The sequence below is a fragment of the Prionailurus bengalensis genome, chromosome E4 (genome assembly GCF_016509475.1).
Source record: "Prionailurus bengalensis isolate Pbe53 chromosome E4, Fcat_Pben_1.1_paternal_pri, whole genome shotgun sequence".
Taxonomy (NCBI): Eukaryota; Metazoa; Chordata; class Mammalia; order Carnivora; family Felidae; genus Prionailurus; species Prionailurus bengalensis.
The window spans coordinates 61,996,965-62,005,080 of NC_057360.1; the positions used below are offsets into that span (position 1 = coordinate 61,996,965).

Genomic DNA, 8,116 nt, shown 5'->3' on the forward strand with positions numbered 1-8,116 from the left:
GCCCGCTTCAGACCCCCTGTCCCCTCCCCCCTGCCCTTCCCCCACTCACGCTCTCTCTCAAAAATAACTAAAACATTTAAGAATAAAAGAACATGATAGCCTAATAGGATAAATACAAAGATCCCGACCTGATCCTTCCGAACATCATTGCTTATGAAGCCTTCGGTTGCACTTCAGGGAAAGTCAGGGGCTTCCTGGTTCTCTGCACGTTAACACTTTGTTCTGAACTTGATTGCAGCAGTCGTGACAGCTGTTCAAGATACATGTATTTACTGAGTCCTATGTGCCAGTCCTCTGCTGTTAGGAATATAAACATGAATTAAACCTAGTCCCTGGTCCCCAAAGGGTTTGGGATCTAGTTGGGGGATGCACTGCATAAACAGAATTCCAAAAGAAGGTGATGAGTGGCATGCTAGGCATCACAAATGTGGGCTCTAGAAGGAACCCGAGGGGCGCCTGGGTGGCTCAGTCGGTTGAGCGTCCGACTTCGGCTCAGGTCACCATCTGGCGGTTGACAAGTTCGAGCCCCACATCTGGCTCTGTGCCGACATCCCCGAGCCTGGAGCCTGTTTCAGATTCTGTGTCTCCCTCTCTCTCTGCACCTTCCCCACTCACGCTCTGTCTCCCTCTCTCTCTCTCTTAAAAATAAATGTAAACATTAAAAAAAATTAACAGAAGGAATCCCAGCTCTGTGTGGTACAGCACAGTGGGAGAGAGTGGTCGTGTTCTGCTGCCACACTACCCTTTCATCTTCTCCCTGAAGGAGTTCATCGACCACGTGCCGCACCGTAGACAGCCACACCAGTCCTCCTCACTACCAAGCGCCACCCCTCCTCCGTGCCTGCAGAACCTTGCCTCATTCTGACCCGCGTGAGCCTCCGAGACTTAGCTGGAGGGTCATTCACGAACGGAGACGTTCTGACCACACTCCCTCCAAAATAAGATGCATTTCTTTTACTTCGTCCTTTCTCCCTAAAATAATAATAACGTCATAATAAACATAAGTTAATAACGTGAAAATAATAATTCTTTGTACCAAAAGATACACGTTTTGGCACATACTCTCTGTCCATTACCACAATGACCCCAAGAAATAAACACGAGGTACTTGTTGAGGAAAGAGGGAGTTAGTGACTTGCCCAAGGTGGCGGTGTTTCTTGCGTCCATCTAGACTATGAACTCGTGTCTTGTTCAATTACGTAACCCAAGGATGTAGGGCAGGACAGTGCTGCTGCTAAATTGTATTCTCGAAAGATATTTGTGGAACGAACGAATGAACGAATGAATGACAAAAGTGAAGCCCACTTGATCTCCACCGCAACTCAGTGAGGCAGGAAAAAGAGTCACAATTATCCCCATGTTACAGTTGAGGAAGCAGCCCAGGGACATTAAGTGATCTGCCCAGGTCCCACCAGCGGAAAGGAAGATACATGTCACACACATGTCACGATTCCAGGTCCAAGATGCATACACTTCCACGCCCCCTGCTCAAAGCGGCACCTCCTGGGATGCCCTTTCCCGAGCCTCCCCCACGTCCAGTGCAGAGTGGAGTTCTGCTGGGTCATGTCAACGCTAAAAACCAAGCTGAGTTCTAGGACTTCGTGATTTGTGACCTCCTGCCCCCTGGAACACGGAGTTTTATGTTCATTAATCACAAACCTTCAGCGGTCACACACTGCTCGCAATTCTGGGTCTTCAGGAAACAGTCCTGGCTGAGAAGGATTCCCTTGGTACAGAGTAAATGGCATCAGATCAAAACACTTTTGCCCCACACCACCCCTCACCCCGTTCTGGCCACGAAGTCACAACTAAAGGAAGGTTTAGAAACTCTTGTACTACTTTCTGTGGGCTTTGAGAAGGTGATAATTGGCAACCCGCTCCTCCCAGACAACTGGCTCAAGGATTTGTATCATTGTCTACCAATTTTATGGCAAAATTTTCCCCAAGTTGCACTAGAAGTTCAAAGCCATGTCATTGGATAAGGCGAATCCTGTTAGACAAAAACTCCTATAGAGAATTAAAATGTTCCTGTAATTCGGGAACAAGGTTACATCAGTCATTCCCGGAAATTGGCACCTCAGATGGCAGATTGTGTTAGTTTTTGGTTTTTCACTATAACGAGATAAGATATATGGCACAGAACAGAGTTGGGGATTTTGTTGTTGTATTAGGGATTAGACATGGACGTAAAATGGAGGAGAACGAAATCAAGCTGATCCCACACACTTAAGCAGAAGTCCACAGGGAAAGACGGGAACCTGTGCCTCTGGTCCAGGTGGTGAGGGTGTCCCGTGGGAGCCAGGCCCTTTCGTCACAGGGTAAATACCAGCACCTGACTCAGCAAGTGGAGCGAGGCAGAGGGAGGATCCGGGGAGAAAACCGGGAAGACTGAAATAAAACAAAAGCATTTACAGTAAAACCTTGGCATGAATGTATAATTCATTCCAGAAACATGCTCATAATCTAAAGCACTTGTGCATCAAAGCGAATTTCCCCATAAGAAATAATGGAAACTCAGAGGATTTGTTCCACGACCCAAAAAATAGTCACAAAAATGATTATAATAGTGTAATATAATACAAAATAATAACAAAAATACAAAATATAAAGAAAAACAAACTAGTAAACCTGCACTTACCTTTGAAAATCTTCATGGCTGGTGTGAGGGAGACGAGAGAGGAGGATTATTGTGTAGGACGACTTTCACTACCGCTAATGGAGTCACTGCTATCTATTGGCTCAGAGGAATCCTTTTCTGTGTGGGGGCCATTGTATACGCTCGCACGGGTGTTGACTACAGCACAGTATTAATAAACTCTTGTCATATTCTCTATCTAATGTAACTGGCAATCGGGCAGCAAAGGAAAGGGTGTATATCTGCAGGCAGCCCGACCTAGCAGGAAGCAAAGCATTCCTAAGCTTACTCTTGGATGGAAAAGCAAAGAACTGTCCATAGGTGCTCTGAAGTGACAAAAAATACACAAGTGCCAGTTGTGGGCACCTTCCAACGTTCTGAAAAGTCACTGATTTCTGCCAAACATCGCAGCCTGAGACGGAGCATCTGAGCATGGAGACGACCACCCACAACCCCGCAGCGAGAGAAAGAGAGAGAGAGAGAGACAGAGAGAGAGAGAACCATTGGCTCAGTTGTGATCATGTCACGTTCGGCATCATGTGCTACTTGCGTTGCAAGACATCGTTAGTTTATCAAGTTATAATGTATCAGAGATGTTTGCTCCTCTTGTGGAACACTAGCAGAACAAGTTACTCACAAGCCAAGGTTTTACTCTATTTGGGATCTCAGAATTTGGGGAGCACAGATTTGGGGAGCAACCCAACTTGTGTCCTCCTCGGGAGCAAAAGCCAGGGGTTCTTAAAGACAAAGGGGGAACGCTTGCATATGTTGTTTGCAAAGAGTTTTGATTGGTGTTGGTGGCAGAAAACCAATCTTGGCTAAACGTAATTGATCCCCAGGGCTCGCACTAAGCAAAAGTCTGCCAGTCTAGCGAGTTGCAGATGCCCGTGTAGAGTCCTTGCAATATTTGCCATTTGATACAGTTCAAAAGTTCACGGTTCCATCAGGTGAGGACATGCACCTCCTTAATGGCCTCTCGGCTCCGTTTTAAAACCTCTTGACATAAGCGACTCCATTTTATTCCACCTGTTACAGGGGTTGTGGCATAGCAATTTCAGGCCCACCTGCTGCCTCAGCCAAAGAGGGCGGCCGGCAGATAAGCGTCCATGTGTGTGAGCCACTGTGGCTGCTTCTCTGCTTCCACCCTTCCACACAGGATCTCTCTCGGAGCCCCCTCTACCCAGAAACACACAGGGAAGGGAGTTCTGAGAAACGTAGCTCACCCTGACCAAGGTGAGACATGGCAAAACCACCAGATTTCACCCCTGGTCAGCTTGGCTCCCATGCACATCTCCTTGAGTCGTATTTATTCTCCAGCGCCCGTGCTCATGTTGGGGTGGGGGGGTTACTTTTACATTATGCAGAACCATCTGTAAGTCGGGCTCAAGTTTTTTCTTCGTCAACTGGCCATTGGTAGAGCTCCAAGAGAAAAGCGATGTGGGCTAAGAGGGCAAGAAGATAATGCATTAGGAGAAGGGCCTTGAGCATTTGGGCTGCTTCCTCATGTTCCTTTTTTGTGCCTTCAGGGTCTGCTCGAGCGCTAGCTCATGTATCACTTCCATTTGGCGATGAAGTGCTGCTATCCACATCTAACTTTATGGGTTGGGGGGGGAGGGTCAGATAATTCCCAAGTCATGACGGGAAGCTTAGTTCACATGGTAATGTTGTGGCCAGGGCCAAGCATTCATTGTCTACTAAGGCCTTGCAGCAAACTAAAATGTTATGGGCAGATGATGGCATGACTGCATCCAAACCCAGACATCTCTGCCATTCACTCCTAAGGGCCTGACAAATGGTCCGAACGGCATCTCTATCTACCGCTGACATTTCAAGTACCATCAAAGCTGCTGGGTCATATGGCCCAAGAGGAACCCAAGATAGCTAAGATAGTCACATGGTTGTAGTTGGCCTTTGTAACTACATTCGTCCACTCTCCGCTCCACATTTCCATTGCCCTCAACAAGCACTCCAGTTGGTTATGGGTCTCAGCCAGATGGGACGACTCTGAACCTTCATTCCTGGAATTCATAGCAACCTAGACTTATTACAGAACTGCCTTTTATTTTAGGCTCCATTCAAAACTGGTAGGTTTGGGGGTTACTCAGTGAACAGATTTATGTAACATGCCCAAATAAAGTATACGTGGCTTCAAAAATCCAAAGAATCTCACTAGCGAAACACTTTTTTCATAATAGCAGAAATGTTATAATTCTAGATTAGAATTAATCTAATTCAGGTGTGGTTTGAGTGGTGTGATTAATTAATTCTAATTAATCTAATTCAGGTGTGGTTTGAGGTAGGGAGTCAGGTTCATTATTTTCCCCATGAGAACTTCCAATCTTTCAAGCAACACTTGTTGAAAATTCTTTCCTTTTCCCACTGAATTCCTTTGATGACTTAGTAAAAAATCATTAACCACAGGACCATGCGTTTATTTCCGGATTCTAATTTGATCAATTTGCATATGTCACTAGGCTAATAATCCATTCTACTTTGATTAATGTAGTTTAAGAATAACTCCTGAAAGGGGTACCTGGGTGGCTCAGTCAGTTAAGTGTCCGACTTCGGCTCAGGTCATGATCTCACAGTTTGTGAGTTCGAGCCCGTATCGGGCTCTGTGCTCACAGTTCAGAGCCTGGAGCCTGCTTCGGATTCTGGGGCTCCCTCTCTCTCTGCCCCTCCCAGGCTCATGCTCTCTCTCTGTCTCAAAAATAAACATTAAAAAAATAATAATAATTTCTGAAAGCAGATAAAATAAGTCCTCTTACTTGTACTTATTGTTTGAATTTTGTTTGATTACTCTAGGGTTTTTGAATATCCATATAAATTTTAGGATAAATATGTAAATTTATATCTTATAAAAACTGTTGAGAATTTAATTGAGATTGTTTTGGATCCACAGATCCAACTGGAGAAAAATGACATCTTAAGAATAGTGATGCTTCCAATTGGGGAAAAAGGTACATTTCACTGATATTGATTTGCTTTACTTTTTCTCAGAAATATTTTGTAATTTTTAGTGTCAAGAATTAGTAGGCTTTTAGTTAAGTATTCCTAATATTTTTTATAATTTTAATTTCTGTAGTTTGATTTCTAGTACTTAGAAAGACAATTTTTATATTCATCTTGTATCCTGTGACTTGCATAGTTTTGTTTTTTTTTAATAGATTCCTTATGTGCACACAATGACATTGTCACAAATAAAGATAGTTTACCTTTTTCCTTTTTGAGGCTTACAAATTTCTTCTCTTTCCTTGATTTATTCCGCTGGGTAGAACCCACAGAAAAGTCCTGAATAGAAATAGACCAGTCTTCCTTCCCTTGTTCTCACTTTTTTTTAAATTTTTTTTAATGTTTATTTATTTTTGAGAGAGAGATAGAGCATGAACAGAGGAGGGTTAGAGTGAGATGGAGACAGAATCCGAAGCAGTGTTCATGCTCTGAGCCATTAGCACAGAGCCCAACGCGGGGCTTGCACTCACAAACCTTGAGATCATGACCTGAGCCGAAGTCGGAGACTTAACTGAGCCACCCAGGCGCCCCACCCCCGCCTTGTTCCCACTCTTAATGTGGATATTAACTGTAGGATTTTCAAAGATGCACTTTACCAGATGAAAAATTTCCCTTCTATTCCTCATTTATAGTTTTTGCTATGAAGTTTTTCCCTTCTGTCAATTTTTTTTTATATTAATTGTGATGGTCAGATTTTTTTTTTTTTTTTTTTTTTTTTTTTTTTGCTTTATTCTGTTAACATGAATTACATTAAGTCAGACATCCTCAACCAATCTTGTATTTCTGGTAAAAGTTCACCTAGTTCAGATGTATTATCTATTTAATATACTACTATTTTTGAATTGCTAATATTTTAAGGATTTTGTAGCTATTTTCATCCGAATGTTCTGTAATTTTCTTTCTCCACAATACTCTTGTCTGGTTTTGGTATTAGGGTTATTTTAGTCTCATAAATAAGTTGGAAGGTTTATTGTCCTCTATTTTCTAAAAAAAAAAAAAAATTTTGTGACATTAGTGTTATTTTTTCCCCAAATGATTGGTAGAACTCAATAGTGAACCCATCTGTGGCTGAAGTCTTTTTTGACAGATATAAGGTTATTTTTTCTTCCTTTTGCCTTTCCTTTTTTTTTCCTTTCCTTCCTTGTTTATTTTTACTGTTGTTGTCTTGTTGTTTTGATGGCTGATCTCTTTTGTTACTCTTAGAACATATACTTTTTTAAAAATTTATTTATTTCTTTTGAGGGGGACAGGGACAGAGAGAGAGAGAGACAGAGAGAGGAGCCCAAGCAGTCTCCATGCTGTCAGCATAGAGCCCGACGTGGAGCTCGATCTCACCACCTGTGAGATCATGACCTGAGCTGAAACCAAGAGTGAGGCCCTTAATTGACCGAGCCACCCAGGTGCCCCAAGAACATCTCCCTTTGGGCTGGACTCAGACTCAGAGGACAGCCTCCGCCTCTTGGCAATCTGTTCCTAGCAGGGCTAGGCAGGGCCCCTTCATTCTCTTGGTCAAAGTTAAGCATATTCTGCAGCCTCTTCCTGATTTTTCTTAGCACGCTCTTTCTTCAGAGCAATACATCCACGTTTGTGTTGCAGGACACGGGGAGTAGTAAGACACTGAATCCAGGACGCTTCAGCCCTAGATTTCTTACCCTCCTTGTCAAGGGGCTGTCTCACAACACACTGGTGGCAGCATCTTCTTAGAGAGACTGAAAGGTTTGTGGATTCCGCCAGCTCTTTAGGGTCCCAGATGACGAGATAAGTAATACCATTGACTCCAGGAATATCCTTCCCCCACTTTTTTCACAATGACCAAGTTGAGAACCCTCCGATTGGCATCCACGGTGCCACTTGACCCAGATGTGTGTTTCCTTTCTCCGGTCCTCCTTGCCCGGGAACAGGAAGGCCCCTTACTCAGTAGCGGGTGGACACGGCCGTGGGTGGAGACACCCTGCTTCGTGGGGAAACCTTGCTTGTCGTTCCCGCCAGTAATTCGGACCACGGAACCCTTCCATTCTTCGCCCAGAGCATTAGCAGCAACTTCTGTGGCCACACGCTTCTCAGAAAAGGTAAGGAGTTTGCAAACATCATCCACATCAATGAGTTTCTGGCAGCCAGTGGCTGGGAAACAGAGGTTCAGCTTCATCCCAAAGAGCCCACCGCCTTCGAGGACCTGCAAAAAAGAGCGCTTTTTACCTTTGCTATTTTTTTCTTAGATCAGTTTTATTGAGGTCTGATGTCAAAGGACTTTGCCCACCTCATCGCAACTCTTGATTTTATTGACATAAAGTTGTTTTCCGTATCTATTTGGTGTTATGGATATATAATGTTTTCTCTTTTGTTTCCGATATTGATCGTGTGTGTTTTCCTCCTCTTCTTCTCGATTTGCAGAGTGAGATGTGTATCATCTTTAAAAAATCTTTCCAAAGACCTAGCTTTGGGTTTACTTGATTTCCTCTAGCGTTAGTC

At 43.7% G+C, this 8,116-nt stretch overlaps 1 pseudogene; it reads right to left on the reverse strand.

The window, feature by feature from the left end:
• Positions 1–7,162: 7,162 nt before the first annotated feature.
• Positions 7,163–7,827, reverse strand: LOC122475603 (annotated as a pseudogene).
• Positions 7,828–8,116: the final 289 nt, after the last annotated feature.